The sequence below is a fragment of the Mirounga leonina genome, unplaced genomic scaffold, assembly GCF_011800145.1.
Source record: "Mirounga leonina isolate KUSES-001 unplaced genomic scaffold, KU_Mleo_1.0 Mir_93, whole genome shotgun sequence".
In the NCBI taxonomy this organism is placed as follows: domain Eukaryota; kingdom Metazoa; phylum Chordata; class Mammalia; order Carnivora; family Phocidae; genus Mirounga; species Mirounga leonina.
The window spans coordinates 6,240,954-6,259,375 of record NW_023270854.1 but is presented as its reverse complement, the minus strand read 5'-3'; positions in this window follow the sequence as shown (position 1 = coordinate 6,259,375).

The window sequence follows — 18,422 nt, the reverse complement described above, 5'->3', positions numbered from 1 at the left end:
GAAGGAAGGAAGGAAGGAAGGAAGGAAGGAAGGAAGGAAGGAAGGAAGGAAGGAAGGAAAGAAGGAAAGAAGGAAAGAAGGAAGGAAGGAAGGAAGGAAGGAAGGAAGGAAGGAAGGAGGGAGAAGGAGAAGAAGAAAAAGGAAAGGAAAGAAAGGAAAGAAAGAAAGAAAGAAAGAAAGAAAGAAAGAAAGAAAGAAAGAAAGAAAGAAAGAAAGAGAGAAAGAAAGAGAGAGAAGAAGGGAAGGAAGGAAGGAGGAAAGAAACCTTTACCTGTGGGCTAGGGGCAGGAATGTGCTGAGAATGGGGACACATCATTTCAAAAGCCAAACCTCTGAGATCCTAGAGCGAAGTGTCAGGCTGAGAGAGGGGCTTACTCAGAATGACGGAGAACAGAGATCCAGCGCGACCCACCTCAGCTACACAACATCCAGCAAGGCTTTAGCACTAGTCTGCAGTGAGAGAAGGACATGGGTAGGAAGGGATGCACACAGGGAAAACCCAGCGCCGAGGGCGACACAGCACTGGAAGAACAGCCTGACAGACAAGCCCACACCTTGAACACCTGTTAACGGATGGCTGGAAGCCTCTGTTGCTAAGGATGACCTTTGTAACAACAAATCCCAAACCACACTGCTCCTGACCCCACTGAGCTGATCCCCCACACTAAAGACCTAGCAGAAGAAAAGGCACACTGATTTTCAGGCATAAAACTGTACTTTTGCACCTCCTGCCCTCCATGCCCTCCATAAAACATTGGATGTTCAATGCAAGGTGATGATGCATGCATAAAACAAGAAAAAACAATGACGACCAGAAAAGAAAATCTGAAAGCAACCAATCAACAGAAACGGACTGAAATAGGCCCAGGTTATTGGGATAATCAGAGAGAGAATTGAAAATATCTGTGAATTATATTTTAAAAGCTCTAGGGGAAATATGGACGTCATGAAGATCGGGTAGGTAAATTCAGCAGAGAGATGAAAACTCCCTGAAAAAAATCAAATGGAAAGGCAAGAAACGAAATGCATAGTAAAGGAGGCAATCAACACCTACCATGGGTTCGTCAGTATATCTAAAATAGCTTAGAAAACATTCAGTTCACTTGAAGACAGGCTCATTCCAGCTGTGTAATCTCTGACAAACACACACAAATGAAAAGCAAAAGAAACAAAACACACGTTTGCATAGAACCAAGCGTCCAGGAGCTCGGGAACAGCCAATGTTCTAGCTCACTTGTAAATGAAAGCCTGGAAGTACAAAAGAGAAAATTGGGCAGACAATATATATGAAGAAATACTGGCCACAAATTATGGGAACAAAAGCCACCAAAGCACGTGTCTAAGAAACTCAAAAGATGACAGCATTTTTAAAGACGAGCCAAGAGAAGAGAGAGAACACATGTGGAGAAACAAAGATAGGAGTTAGAGCAGATGTCTCATCAAAAACTAAGAAAGCAAAACTCAGTTTCTCTGATGTTGGAAAATCAGAGTAAAAAAAAATCAACAAAACTAAGCAAGCAAGCAAGACATTGGAGTAATATCACGTCACAAAATTATCAGCCTGGAATTCTATACCAAGCAAAGATATTTCAAAAAAAAATTAAATTATTATCTGTAATTCTCACTATGTACATGTTACGTCCTTCATGGTTGTCTCACAGACCTTGACTATCCTGTTCTTTTTTCTTCAGTCCTTGTAATCCTTGCTTTTTGGTTTTCAAGGTCTCTGTTGATACATTCTCCAGCCAAGAGTCTCTCCTCAGCTGGGTCCAGCCTACTTATAAGCCCTTCAAAGGCATCCTTCATTTCGGTTACAGTGCTTTTTTATCTCTAGCGTTTCTTTTTGGTTCTTTCTTAGGATTTCCATCTTCCTGCTTGCATTGTCCATCTGTTCTTGCACGCTGTCTGCTTTATCCCTTAGATTGCCCGTTATTTGCATATTAATCAGAGTTGTTTTAAATTCCCAGTCTGATAATCCTGCTATTCCTGCCATGTCTGAAGCTTGCTCTGTCTCCTTAAACTTTATTTTTTTGCCTATTGGCATTCCTTGCCATTTTTTTCACAATAGCCAGATACAACGTTCTGGTTGAAGGAACTGCTAGAAACAGGCCTTTGGGGACGTGGTGGCTGGTGTGGGGCAAGGGGAGGCTTCTGCCATCCTGGGATTCAGGCTCAGTCGCTGGTGAGCCTGTGTCTCTGGACTGGACAGTTGATGGGGATTTCTCAGCTTTCTTTTTCTCTCCAGCTCAGGGGGGACAGGGAATCTGGAGCTGCCTGGGGCTGGGTATTTCCCTTCTGCCAGGTCAGTTAGGCTCAGATAATGCCCCAGCAGGTTAAGTTCTGGTTAACTGGTTTCTCCCGGGGGCAGGCCTTGTTAAGAACAGAGTGCTCTGGGTATTTCAAAGTGGTTCCTTTTCCTCGGCCCCTGTGGAGGCACCAGGGGATTTTTCTCAGACCTTTAATGTAGCAACACAGTTGAGTTCCTGGAGGTAAATCTCACAGTATTGTGGGGACCCCCTATTATTAGGTCTTCCTGGAGTGTTTGACTCTCAGGCTTGTCCATGTGGAGCCTCCAGCAAGTTAGCTGTGAAAGACGGGTTTTTCTCAGTGGTTCTGGTTCCCGGCGTGTCCAGCTCTTGAGTCTGCATGTGTACGGCTGTCTCACTAATATTGGGGGGGGGGGCGCCGTTTGCCCTGTGCTCTCCCCCTTGGTATGGATTCAAGAAGAGTTGTTCATTATTCAGTCTCTTCAGCATTTCACTTGCTGTTAGGATTGACCGGCAGCTTCCACGCTCCTTACATGTGGAACCAGAAATGAGTGGTCTTGCTCAGGGGTTTCTTCATGGGTGACATTCCTCCTCTTAACAAAATCAATGGCAACTAGCTCCTCCTCTTCCCCAGGAAACTGAAGTGTAATATGTCTCTCATACGTCAAATTAGAAGGGAGAGGCCCTTCCCTTAAATGTCCTTATTCTGATTCAGTCATACTACAGACATTTTGGTTAGAATGTATTTCGGGGTCATGAGGAAATGTGTCAAGTTGAAAGCGTTGGAATCACAAAGCCACAGCCTCTCTGCCAACAAGATCTTAGAGTCTGATGTCTATAAGCATGTGCAATTCTGCAATTAAGCCCCAGTAATGCTCCTTCTATCAATGTATAGTCAGGACAACAAATGGAGGATATTAGAAAGGCTTATGTTGAGCTTTACTGATAAAAAGTTGTGCACACACTTTACCCTTATTGATTTCACAGTTGTACTGTAATGTTTTTATCATTATTATTCCCACATTACAGGTCATGCAACAGAGACTCAGAAAGAATAAATGCTCTGCATCAGAGCACGTAGACAATATAGCTTTAGAAGGGAACTTTGAACCCTCTATTTTGTTATCCTATATTTTTTACTTCAATTCACAATCATTCCATACAGAGATTACCCCCTAAAATATATTACAGTTTTATAGGACAGACTTGGAAAAACGGAGACCTCCTCCACACCAAAGTTGGTGAAAAATATCCCAGGCCTATTACTGTAAGTGTATAAAATCTCTCCTTTTTTAGAATCACTGTTCTTGACTTAACATTTGAGAGGTTGAATAATCAATCAATAACAAATTCGTGACCTTAACTGTAAATATAACCTGAGAGCAATGCAGATTTCAATTTGCAATTTATCAATAGCTTGATATATGATAGAAAACTTCTTCCAAAGAGCCTTGTTAACTGCGTGTTGCAGTGAAATATGATATTAATCATAGGTTTCAAACATGCCATGCTTGTAATTTCCCAGTGATCCATACTCTTCAACACTTGTCTTCAATTTTAATGTTTAAAGGGAGCATTTAATGAGAATTTCTTTTTGGTGGCAGCCAGAACTCCACATGAAGACATTGAGGTGTTTGCCTTTCTTTAAAAACTATTGATCTCATATTTTTAATTCTGCCAGCAGCATTTCCCTTATGGCCACCTAAAAATAAAGACAGTCTGACCCCGCACTAATGTACCTTTCTATTTTCAGTGAGTGACTGTTTTGTTTTGTTGATTGATTTAATTGAGTGCACAAAAAGTAAGCCTATTTACACTTGTTATGAAGAGAAGGAGGGAAGGGTTTCACAAACCCACAGAGGGACAACCCTGGTGTCCCTGGAAAGATACACAGAGAGGAAAAAGATGTTTTCAACTGTGAACCGGGAGAGACATGTGTGCCCTTAAAAAAACTGCTGCTGAAATTGAACAGTGTTGTACAGGATAACTCCTTGGCAATTCCAAGACCACATAAGTATGAAAAAGTAAATGAACACTTTGTGTATTGTATTTTCTTTTTTTTTTTAAACTGAAAAATTTCCAAGGACACCTCGAAGAATATACAATGGAGAATATTATTCCTTTTGTCTTTAGTCATAGATGCTCCTTCCTCAGTCTGGAAGAAAGAATTAAACAGATTTATGTTTGCTATTCCATGCTAACATCTTTGAGTCTGTCTCATACAGTTTATCATTTAAGAAAAATAGTAGACAGTATAACAGACTTGGTGACACGAACATCAAATAACAAACACAGGTTTGCTTACTCCTGGCCTGACCACCATTAGCTGGGGATGCAGACAAAAAACACAGCCTCCTCATTATCTCTGGAAATCAGTTTGACTATGCACTGGTCCAGTTTGAGTGTGGGCCCGCTCTCCACACCTCAGGATGCTTAGGAAAGTATTCCTTCCAAATGACCACATTGTTCTGCCTTAGAGGATGTGAAATGGATAAAATTCTCTCTAACTTTTACACCATGTGGAAATCACTGGCAAAATTACCCTGAAAATATATTTGTACTCATAAACACAACTTCTAGAGTGTGTGATTTGGTATCTAGTTTTGAAGATATTACAAATGCTCAAATGCACTGTAGATCATATTTCATTAATGTTTTTGTTCACTTCAGAGAAAATGACAAGAATTAACTCTTTAATGATCCAAATTAAAAACAACCTGTAGCAAACATAGGCCTGTGCTTTCATCAGGTTCTGTGTTTGAAATGGTTAAGTACAGTCGTTCTATGGTGTTTTAAGATGAATAATCCCATAACTCTTCAATGGGATTGTAATTATTTCTTGCAAATTAAATATAGAGTTGAAAGAGATGATGTGAGGCTATATAATTTTTTTAAATTAAATGCATGATTCCTGGAAACCAGAAGTAATACATAGTTTAATATCTGGCTAAAAATAATGAACTAACTTTAAGGGAATGGGCATATCTCCTTCATGTACCAAATGCCTGGCATCTAATTTTTTCTTGAGGAATGAACATGGAAAAGAATGAAAGAGAGAGAGAGATTTCCTTACCTGATCCTCTACAAAAGCCGTCCAACTAGTAAGGAGCCGAGTAGCTCAGCTGAGAGATCATGGAAAGCCAGAGGCTAAAATTGTAGTGTATGTGGCAATAAGATTTTTAAGTGATACCTGGTTTTGTCGGACCCAATGACCTCATTATACCATTTACAAATATCGTTTTAAATATTACAGCCTCGGGCGCCTGGGTGGCTCAGTTGGTTAAGCGACTGCCTTCGGCTCAGGTCATGATCCTGGAGTCCCGGGATGGAGTCCCGCATGGGGCTCCCTGCTGTCAGCAGGGAGTCTGCTTCTCCCTCTGACCCTCCCCCCTCATGCTCTCTCTCTCTATCTCATTCTCTCTCTCAAATAAATAAATAAAATCTTTAAGAAAAAAAAATATTACAGCCTCATTTGCTGCTTCCTGAAATTAATAGGCTAGAACTGTTCTGTTAGCTTACTTTTGTTACACAGAAAAGTCGACACTGTTTTATAAGAACAATTAATAGAATCTGTCAAATGAAAGAAAACATTTCATTTACAAATATTTCTATTAGATTTTGAGTTCCCTGAGCTGAACTTTGATTTCTACATTGTGTAATATAAATGTATATATGACCCACTTCCAATAGATGCTCTATCACAATTATTTGCAAAATCAGGTTTTTGTCATTTTTGAACTTTCTGTGTGATCCCAGTTCTACAAAAATGTTACAAGGATAATTCAATTATGAGTACATTTGTTCCACAGAGTCAAATAACTCATGGAACCTACCTTTAAGGGCTTAAAATCTAACTGGATATAGACAAATGTACAGATACTTTCATATCTTGCAAAGTATGTTATGAAGGGTGAACAAGTAATAAATTTAACTAGAAGTTGTCTTCACATAAGAGGGTGCCATTTATCTGAGTGATTCATAGAGTCTAGGCAAGAGGTAAACTGGAACAAAGCTACTCCAGATTAATAGAATGGTTTGAACAAAGTCTTAGAGACTAAAATATAAAGCATGTTTTCAGAACTGAGAACAGTCGATTTCGAATGACATGTATTGCATGGTAATCATTATATAGGACATGAGAAGGAAGACAAAGAATGGAGACTAGTAAGAGAAGGCCAAGAGGTTTAAATTGTATATTTTATAATTAGGCTTTTTTCCACTCAAAACCAGACTCTAGAGATATGAGAACAGAGCAGGGTGGCTTTCATGACCTTTTAGAAGTACAAATATATAATTTTTAAGCATAGAGTAGAATCTTTAACACACATGAAAGTGCACACACCCATATATTTAACAAGTTTACACCCATTAAATAAGTTAATAAAAAGTAATTGAATAGAATCCAACATCACCAAGTTACCTTCAACTAAAAATGAGTTGGATTTTCTGGATTTCCTCATGCCATTTTCTTCTTTTTCCTTATTTGCTCTTGCCAACAATGACCTTAAGTGTTATCCACATTTTTTTTTTTTTTGACTGAACATTACCTATCCTGAATTCTGTGATCTTTCCTCCTGACAAGCAAAATTGTATCCCTTGCATCCCTTCCCTTTAGCTTTGATGGTTGACTCTCTTTCTTGGGTATTGTCTTGTGACTAATTCCTGGTCTTATATCGGTATTTTTTAGATATTTGCTATATGGCATTAATTATTATAATGATGTCTCAGCTATTAATGAAGAAGAGTTTTCTGTGTCTACATGGTACAAGTGGGTGGGGGAGACTATGAGCTACAGAATCTCTAAGAACCAGATCTGAGTGTCGCCTGAGTGGCTCAGTCGTTAAGCATCTGCCTTCAGCTCAGGTCATGATCCCAGGGTCCTGGGATTGAGTCCCACATCGGGCTCCCTCCTTAGGGGAGGCCTGCTTCTCCCTCTCGCTCTCCCACTCCCGCTGCTTGTGTTCCTGCTCTCGCTATCTCTGTCTCTGTCAAATAAATAAATAAAATCTTAAAAAAAAAAAAAAGAAAGAAAGAAAGAAAGAACCAGATCTGAATTATGGTTCTGCCATTAACAAGCTAGAAATTTCTTCACTTAGACAGTGATAACAAAGCCGATCTATTAAGGTTTTGTGAAAACAGAATATAGTATACAGTTTCCAGAAGTTTACACCATAAATGTACAAACACAATCCAAACACAACCTTGCTGTTTGCATTAGTAATCATCATGCTTCACCCCATCCACATCACCTGCTCCTCCCTTTTCTGGCTTCATGGTCCCTCTTATTCTCATGGTAAAACATATCCCTGTCTACAGTTTTGAAATTAGCATAAATTCCATTAATAAAAAAATAATGTAATGTTTAGGAAGCCATCATATTGAGTGCATGTTGAATTTGGAGCAACTCCCCTCTTTCACGTTTTAGTCACAGCTGTCCATGATTCCTTGGAAGGCAGCTATGCTAACCGCCATGCCGCCAACGCTCTGGCAGGGTTCCTTGATGTATAACCATGTGCTCTCTGTCCCATCCAACTTTGGGAAGTGCTATCACCTCCAATGTCCAGTATCTGTCACTGCTCTTCCACATCCCACACAGACCTTTTCATCAATATACTCTCTTTCAGTAATTGCTCTGGGGTTTTTGCTTATCTTCAACAGAAGAAATCCAGCTTCCTAACACACTCACAGGCTCACAGTTTCTGACCCCTGACATGAATGGTTTGGCAAGATGATGCTCATACCACCCATCTTTTCTCCCTGATGTGATCATGTAAGTCATGATCAATGGACAACCTGAGGAATACATCTTTTCCAGGGAAAGACTTTTTCAATACCATGTGACCTTATTTTCTGTCAACAGAGTTAACTCTAGAGAGAGGCCAATCCTCCAGTCATGACAGGAGAGCCAGTTAATAAAGTGGGACTCTAGAAACAGGAATGCAGCTCTGCCCCTTTGTACATCAGCATGTTAATAGATTAATGTTTGCTATAATTTTCTCAGCCATGAGTAGAGTTGATAACAATACAAATGGGCATTGTGAGGAAAAATGCACAAGTCCGGTGTTTGAAAATAGATGTTAACTGTCATCATTATTACTACCACCATTTTAACCATAGCAGATCAAAGAGCAATCGCTCACGCTGTTTTGTGTGGAAAGTTGTTTTTTCTTTTCTTTCTTTCTTCCTTTCCTTTTTTTGGGGTAAGCATTCTTTTTTCCAGTAAAACACTGATATTAAATATAGTGTAATATAATTATTATACTTTATCAGGAATTAATTGGCTTTTTTCAGGGATTCTGTTCACCAGTATTTCTAACTTGCATGTGAAAATGCAGTCAAAGGTCTGTATATTTTCTCCTGTTCAGTGTGGAGCCTAAGTGGGTCATAAATTGGAGCTGTCTGCATTCTTGGGAGAAAGGCACCACAGTTACTTTCTTCATTTTAGAAGAAATGATTGTCATAAACAAGGCCATCACTTTTTTTTTTATCCATAGAGCTTATGCATTATTTTGATGTAACTATTTGAATTTTCTGCCCCAGAGAAAACATTTTAATGCTTTATATCAATATTTGGAAGGGAACTATTTACCATGCTATGCATTTTTGCTTTATATATCCCTCAGCACAAAAGAGAACTTTTATGATGTTTTTCCATTAATGTGTTTGTTTTAGGAAGACTGGGATTCTGCAACCATTCTTTTTCCTCTTTGATTCATAGATTCTCTAAGGCCCTTGCTTCTTAATGCAGGGTATATTGATATACTGATTTAATATAGTAGCAGCCCTTATTGAGATATACCTCCCTAATGCCATTGGGAGCCATGAACCAGATAAGACGCTTGCAATATTAAAATCAATTAAAATCCCCCCAAAATGTTAAATTGCATTCTTATGATGGGATCAATTTGTAGAGTTGGCTACTGAGCAATTAAGGGAGAAAATTCAGCTGGGAATTCTTGTTTCTCTTGCTTTTTTAGCCAAGGATATGGCTTTGATGAGTTAAGTACTACCAATGCCTACTACTGAAGGCCAAAGTAAACTTTTCTCTGGAAGTGATGGCTTCAACTTTCACATCTCTGTTTACTCCTCCTTACGATTCCCAAGTTTTAAGTTGTCTAAGCCAGTCCCTATTGCTAATTCAGTATCTTGGGAAGGCACATTGACATTTCAGGGAGCTAGGGTACAGTGAAATGCATTAGTGCAGGAGGAAAGGAGAAATGTTATCCTCTAAATTATTGAGAAATATTTAAAGATGAAAGAACTGTGGCATTGTGGTATAAGTTCCCATTTACTTCTATTTTCCTTTAAAAACATAAAATGCACTTTAAAATACTGAGATTTCTCTGTCATATCTGTAAATCATTTCTTATTAGTATGATAGCAATCTATAAATCATATAATGGAGTACTAAATAAATCCATTAGGGGTGCCTAGCATGAGGTTGGGGGTGAAGGGAAATAAAAAATGAAAAGAAAGGACAGAATATCTAAAAATATATGGAAAACCTAAGAGTACCTGAGATTACTAGGATGAAAATGTCGAGAGGCTTAAGAACTAACTATAGAAGGGTAATTGAGTGTCACTGTGGGCTGGCACTGTTAGCAAACTCATCATAAGGAGTTTAGACCTCACCTAGGTTTCAGGTTGTGTACCATTTAAGTGATAGAACAAGGATGCAGAACGTTACTGAATGTTTCGCCATTTTAAAAGCAAACACTATAGGGGTGCCTGGGTGGCTCTGTCAGTTAAGCATCCAACTTGGTTAAGCATCCAACTCTTGAGCTCAGGTCTTGATCTCAGGGACGTGAGTTCAAGCCCCATGTTGGGCTCCATGCTAGGCATGGAGCCTACTTAAAAAAAATTTTTTTTTTTTTAAAGCAAAGACTATAGGGCTGCCTGTGTGGCTCAGTCACTTAAGCATCTGCCTCCTGCTAAAGTCATGATCCCAGGGTCCTGGGATGGAGTTTCGCATGAGGCTCCTTGCTCAGTGGGGAGTCTGCTTCTCCCTATCTCTCTGCCCCTACCCCCTGCTCATGCTCTCGCCCAAATAAATAAAGTCTTTAAAGAAAAAATGCAAAGACTATAGTTTACCAATAAATTGTTCAAGTTTCATGTAGGATGTATCATTAATAGGAACCGGTCCTAGTCAGCATATTCTAGATGTATAAGTAATGATCCTCTGCCATGGCCATCCTAGTTGAAGTCCTTTTGGTTCTTATTGCTGAACTTATCATCCGAAGGTGGTTACTTCTCTTGAGGGTAGGGCTAAAAGACTAGATGGCTCTTGACCTTAAAATCCTCAGACCACTCCCTATAGAAACATACACAGAAGTTGTAGAGTGCTATTTATTCTATGTCTTGTACTGGGACAAAGTCAGGAAGGAACCATCTGAGTAGTGCACATGGATGATAGGAATCAGCTGGCTTACAATTTATCCAGAAGTTGATCAAGTTTCAGCTGGGAAGATAGAGAAAGGAGCTATCAGGAAAAAAAAATAGATTTTAAGTAATTATTGACAGATCCATTGAGAGGAGAGAAAATCTATGATAAAAGATTTAGAAATTTCAGCTCTGAAAGGAGGAAGGACAATGTCAATGATGGTCATGGATAGTTGTTGATAAGTATTGTCTTCATGTGGAAACTTAGGAGTTTATATTAAGGAGCAAAGGAGCTTACCAGATAAATATTAGGAAGTGTCCTCAAGAGAACTTAAAATATAAAAGTATAACTAAAAATAGACAGAATGAAGAGGAGAAAGTAGTATAATCACTAATATAAAGGTTATAGTCAAAAAGTAAGAAGTGTCTAATGGATTTGTGTAGATGAATAGCCAAATAGTAAGGACTGTGTTTGGAGAATTAAGAAGAACAAGATATTTGGAAAGTGTAGAAATATTAGGGAAGAAGAAGAAGAAGAATTAATATAGATGATCCCAGAATATTAAGAAGAGTGGAAGAGATCATGAGAGGAGAAATATTTAGAAGGCACGTTGGTGCGCAGGGGTGGAGGCGGGGTGGACATGAAAAGGTCAAAAAGAGCAGTATAGTTGAAACCTTGGTCCTGAAAAATACTCATTCATTATTAAAGGAAAAGGGAACTGAGTATCCTTCCTAAGACGATAAAAACTACTTAAATGTCAAAGAAATACTTGAATACTTTGGCTCTTTTTTCCTGTGCATCTCCTATTTCTGATCCTCCACCCCCACCCACATGCATACACAAAATATACCTCTAAATATATAGAAGTCAAAAAGCTCAGGAAAAAATTAACTAGTGTTGATTATGTAAAACCAGGATTAAAATTTAATGTGCAGAGATTTACAGTGGCATTCAAAAGTCAACCTATTTCATAGGGATGTAGATTAATGATGTTAATATCGTTCATTTTTCACAGAGAAGCTATTCTATATTTTCATCTTTAGACTATTTTTGAATGTAATTTTAGTACAGTTTTTTTTCTCATATGCCTTTACAGAATGATTTCAGCCTGTCGCTTTGCTAAGTAAATTCATTTTTATAGAATGAAGTAAATTATAATGGGGCCATGTAGTTTTAACTATTCTCAGATAATGGAAGTAATTTTCTTTTTATTTTGAATTTATTTTAATTTTGTACTAACACTGCTTTGTTTAAGTCTCTGACAACCTTGTCTTACATTTTAGGATTTTCTGAGGCAACAAAAATAATTTTAATATTCAAAGGGTTACAGACAGTAAATAAAATCTTTCAAGTACTTTTGTTGAGCAGGTTCTTGGATGGTTAAATTATATTTCTCCTGAAAGTCTTAAATCAGAAATATTATTTCAGTTATTGGTCATCCCTATACTATTCTAATATTTGCAATGAGCTCTAAAAATGTATCTCAATACCAATAATACTAAAGCGATGTTGAAATCACTTTGTATGAAAAATTTATTAAGTCAATAGAAAAAAATTTGTTTTCATATGGAAAGCAGATTTACCAACCTGAGTAAAGAAAGTCTATTTCTTTCTAGTCTTATTAAAAAATATGCTATTATATTTCACTTGTATGAAATTCTCTATCTTCACCTACATCTATCGCTCTCTCTCTCAGTCTGTGTATATAGATGTACTTATATTTATATAGAGAAATGTATGTAGCTATGCTCATGTGAATATTCATGTGATATATATGTAAGAAATATATATTTCTCAAAACTTAGGTAAGTTTATTAAATAATTTTATTTTAGAAAACTAGTAAACACAGGCCGATGTGTTAATTTCTGTTTCTTTTTTAAAATATGAGAAACTATGTCTATAATGCAAAATTCTATAAAAGGCATTATTATGGAAATGTAAAAATATATAAAATTTTTAAAAAGCAAAAGCAGTCTGTGATATAGTTGAAGCAATATTGTCCACATAATAGAGGAAATTCTAATTGACATAGTGACCTAGGTTGTTTAAGAATGATCATGTAAAGTTATTAAAATTGAATAATACTTTCGGGCACCTGGGTGGCTCAGTTGGATGGGCATCTGTCTTTGGCTCAGGTCATGATCCCGCAGTCCTGGGATCAAGTCCTGCATTGGGCTCCCTGCTTAGTGGGGAGCCTGCTTCTCCTCCTCCTTCTGCCCCTCCCCCCCAACTCATGCTCTCTCTCTGTCTCTCTCTCTCTCTCTCTCAGAAAAATAAAATCGTTAAAAAAATGAATAATACTTCACTACATTTTACAGCAAACCAAGGTCAAAATATGTATTACAGAAACCGTAATGCATTCTATATGAAAGGGCTGTATTTTGTACTTCGAAAGAGGTCTAATACAGAGATAGGAAGGTTTCCTGAATCTGTCCCTCACCTTTGCTGTTCTATAGTAAAACAACAGTAAGAATAAACAATAAACATCTGTCCCTCATATTCTAAAATAACTTGTCATGTAATGTTCTATTTTATTTTGAAGTATCTCCAGTTTGCTGTGTACTTTTCAAGTAACTACACACTGCTCCATTAATCACATACTATAATTTATTTTCAAATCTTTACATATGTTCCAAATCATATTATAATTTACTTACAAATGATGTTCAAATGTTAAAATATGATTTATTTTCAAATATTTTCTCTTCGTTCTCTGTGCATTTTTTCAATATATTCTTATTGATCATCAACTCTTTATTTTTTGGGTTAAATTTAAAGTCGTATTGAAATTTAAATCAGGACTGAAAGATATATATATATATATATATATATATATATATATATATATATATATATATTTTAAGATTTTATTTATTTATTTGAGAGAGAGTGAGAGAGCACAAGCAGGGGGAGTGGCAGAAGGGCAGAGGGAGAAGGAGAAGCAGGCTCCCTGCTAAATTGAGAGACCTACATGGGGCTCCATCCCAGGACCCTGGGATCATGACCTGAGGCAAAACGCTTAACCAGCTGAGCCGCCCAGGTGCCCTGAAAGATCTTTATAAATTGTTTTGGGAAGAATTCATTTCTTTTTTTTTTTTAAAGATTTTATTTATTTATTCACGAGAGACAGAGAGAGAGAGAGAGAGAGAGAGAAGCAGAGGGAGAAACAGGCTCCCCGCAGAGCAGGGAGCCCGATGCGGGACTCGATCCCAGGACCCTGGGATCACGACCCGAGCCGAAGGCAGACGCTTAACCATCTGAGCCACCCAGGCGCCCAGGAAGAATTCATTTCTTTAAATATTGAGTCTTTTAGTGAATAAACTTCATTAAATTTTTGTGTTGCTTTTATTCTATTTTTTCTATGTCTTAGTAAATTTGTGTAGATTACTTCACTAGCACTTGTATATTCGTGACAAAGATGTAAGTAGTTCCATATTACTATTCATATGTGCAAAGAAAATATAGCATGCTTATTTTCTATTGGGTGATTTGTCCTTGCTCATAAGCTCTTACCCCCAAAAGTGAGAGTGTCTTAAGTTGTCCCTTATATTTTCTCTTTAAAACAGTCATTTTTGGGGGCACCTGGGTGGCTCAGTTGGTTAAGCGACTGCCTTCGGCTCAGGTCATGATCCTGGAGTCCCGGGATCCAGTCCCGCATCGGGCTCCCTGCTCGGCAGGGAGTCTGCTTCTCCCTCTGACCCTCCCCCCTCTCATGTGCTCTCTCTCATTCTCTCGCTCTCAAATAAATAAATAAAATCTTTTAAAAAAATAAAAATAAATAAAAAAATAAAACAGTCATTTTTTATGATGAACATATCATTTTTATGATGAATATATCATATTGTTGTATATCATATTGTTCTATAGCTATCTGAAATAGCTTACCTACCTACCTACTTGTATGCTTTGGGCTAACTCCATCTCTCTCGTATAAAATATTCAGTCTTCTGTAGTTTTTTTTTGTTTTCCCCTGATCTTCTTTGGATCTGTTATGGCTTCAGAGTATGAGGTCTGGCTTGACACCAAGGGAACAGTGATGCAGCTGGGGGGAGAGAGCCACAGATCTGCTTGGTGTCTTGACTCTGATTACACTGTGACTGAGTTTCTGGATTCTCACTCTGTGCCTCTGTTCCCACTCACCCTCTTCAGCCACTGTGAGAACACATTACGTCTTGAAGCCCTGGATGCAGTCATTGCCTCCAGGAACAAATTACCTGCCACCTGGTGCTCTTCATGCAGACCCTAGGATTTGTCCTAGCGGTTGAGTCTATCAGCAACTCCGCCTCTTCTCCGGGACTCAGAGATCCCCTCATTTGATGAAATACATTAATTTACATATCTGAATAGGATAAACAGTCACATCCAAATACATCAAAGCTTACAGCCAGAGACAAAGTGGAAATACTGAAAGCAACAAAAGAAAAAAAACATTACTTGCCACGTGAGAGGGAATCCCAGTAAGATTAAAAGCTGACTTCTCATCAGAAATAAGGGTGGACAGAGGGCAGTGATAGGCAGCAAAACTATTTTCAAGAATGAAGGTGAAATAAAAGTTCCAGGGTAAAAAAAAACAGAGCAATCCTTGCTAGCAGACCTGCCTTATAAGACATCATAAAGTAAGGTCTTGAGGCTGAAAGCGGAGAAAGCAGACAGTAATTTACTTACACATGAGAAGGCAAAGGTAACTCTGGCCATATCACTAGGCTGGGAAAGGCTACATTATATTTTAATTTATCTCGATCCACCTGCTTTCTGTATTAAGTGATAAGATTCATTTGTGCAGGTAGGACGTCTTATTCATTTTTCTCATGTGCCCCCATTAAAGACATGACTTAGCTAAAGAATTTTAAATGCTTATTTAAGGGAGAGAAGACAGGAGATATGGGGAATTGTAGAAAAATGGCTGAATGGGCAGACCTCAAGCCCCTAATTAATGTGTCCTGGTTCTTGAAGTTCAAGGAAAGAGATCTCTATCTTGCATAAATTTCATTAATTACAAGCTTATGGCTTAACATAAAAGTCATCTTACTGCCCTTATTTTTTTTTAAAGATTTTATTTATTTATTTGACAGAGAGAGACACAGCAAGAGAGGGAACACAAACAGGGGGAGTGGGAGAGGGAGAAGCAGGCTCCCCGCTGAGCAGAGAGCCCGATGCGGGGCTCGATCCCAGGACCCTGGGATCATGACCCGAGCCGAAGGCAGTCGTTTAACCAACTGAGGCACCCAGGCGCCCTTTACTACCCTTATTTATCATTTATATTTCATAGAGTACAATTATTTTAATGCTTATTTTAAATTATTTTAAAATACTTTAGAAGAGCCCATTTCTATAAAACTAAAAACGAATACGTTAATTAATTAAAACTAAATCCTCTTGTTGAAAGCACATTGTTCATTGATGCCAAACAATGTCTATTACTTAATCAATCGTTGAAACTCTCAATAAACAGTCATTAATTTTCTTCTGCTCCCCTAATGTAAATACACTGTCATGGACTGTGTTTGTGAAAATGAAAACAGGAAGTAGCTACTCAAAAACTAAAGTTTTATAAAATTGTGTGTTAATAAGAGATTGGCAGATTTAAATATTCTATAATGCAGCAAATAATCTATTACAAAATTATTACATATAATAAAACTATTTCAAAATGCTTACGAAAACACTCAGCTTAAGAAACTTTAGAGTTTAATTTAAAACCTTCATAATTCCTCAGGCTTTTTATTATTTATGTAATCATTATACTCTAATGGCTTAGTATAATTAATGCAGTTTCCAAATGTCTAACTCTAGGATTTTTATCACTTTTTTTTTTGTACAAATCAACTTCAAGTTACTACATGCAAATATTTGCCAAGAACTTTATTTTTAAAATCAATGTAAGGAGGCTTCTGTGGCAATGTTAAGCTATCCCAGATTTTTCTCCCCTTACACTTAAATGGCATAACTAGAAAAAAAAGTATCAAAATATATTAGAGAAATCCATCAAGGAAAGGGAAAGTATAATGCCACACTCAAAACTTGGAGAACTAATGTGGAATTAGAGAAAAAAAAATAGTATATTTTAGTTTTTAAAATTATCAAACATTATTGATGAAAGGAGTGGGATATACCAAAAAAGAAATATTCAAACTAATAACTGATCTTCATCCCACACCAATTTGGCAGATAAAGACTCAGAAATCACTTAAAGCAAGATATTGATTCCATAATTAAGTCACAACCAAGACAGGGACATTCCACAGAATTCGATATTTTGCTTTTGTTTTATTTTTCCCAGCTGGAAAGAAAGCATGAAAGGGAAAATCAGATAAACATAATCATCAAGAATTAATTATCTTTAGACTTAAATAGAGATTAACTAGAACACAGATAAAGAGATAATAAATAAGATAAATACTCTGTAGGAGCTGGCTCTCCATGCGGGAGATTTTTCAGCATATTCCAGTTGTATTCCTGCTCATCTACATTTAGAACTAATAACAGCTTGGCCAAATATTTACATAATTTACCTCTTTTCCTCCTTTGACAAATAGAGGATGTAACTGCACCCACTATGTAGCCAAAATAATGGGGATTAGTGTTTCTATAAAAGTGATTTGGGGCAACAAAAATGAAGCCTGAATAGAATGCCCACAACACAAACAAACAAGCAAGCAAACTAATAATTCCTTGAATAGGTGGGCTAATATTTGATGAGGATTTTTAAAAAATGTGTAACAGGGAGTTCAAGAAACAAACAATGCCAAGAAACTACATCTTTCCACTTCCTGCGCCGTATCACTAGAATATCAGATAGACAGAGGGCCTCCAAACTATGGCATTGAAGGAGAGGTTAAAAACAGTTTTGAGATAAATGGAGCTAGAAAGGAAAAATAACGTAATGGTAAAAAAAAAAAAGTCTTGGAAAACCTGTTCATGTTCAATATGTGACCAAGGAATAGAAGAAGAGAGTGTACCCATAAAAGTTCAGCCACAAATATAATGAACAAAAAAAGTAAAATGTGCAGAAGATATCTTTTATCATGATAGAAAATTCCTTATAGAGATTGATTTGCTTGATATAATAAATTAATGACAACCTACTGTCAGTAACGTAAGCATCAAGGATCAGGTAGTAGACTACAACTTCTGCGATGAGAAAGGCACTGTCAAAAGGAGATGACTGGGGCGCCTGGGTGGCTCAGTTGGGTAAGCATCTGCCTTCAGCTCAGGTCATGATCCCAGGGTCCTGGGATCGAGCCCCGCGTCGGGCTCCCTGTTCAGCAGGGAGTCTGCTTCTCCCTCTGCCCTTCACCCCACTTGTGCTCTCTCTCTCTCTCTCTCAAATAAATAAATAAAATATTTTAAAAAAAAGAGAGCGAGAGAGAGAGAGAGAAGGAGAAGACAAGCCACAGATGGGGAGAACATATTTGCAAAAGCACATCTAATAAAGGGCAGTTATCCCAAATATACAAAGAACTCTGAAAACTCAACAAGAAAGCAAACAACATCATTTTTTTTTTTTTAGATTTTATTTATTTGACAGAGAGAGACACAGCGAGAGAGGGAACACAAGCAGGAGGAGTGGGAGAGGGAGAGGCAGGCTTTCCGTGGAGCAGGGAGCCCAATGCGGGGCTCGATCTCAGGACCCCAAGATCATGACCCAAGCTGAAGGCAGACGCTTAATGACTGAGCCACCCAGGCGCCCCACAAACAACATCATTTAAAAAGCAGGCAAAATACTTAAGGAGCTACCTCACTGGAGAAGATATGCAGATGGCAAAAGAGCATA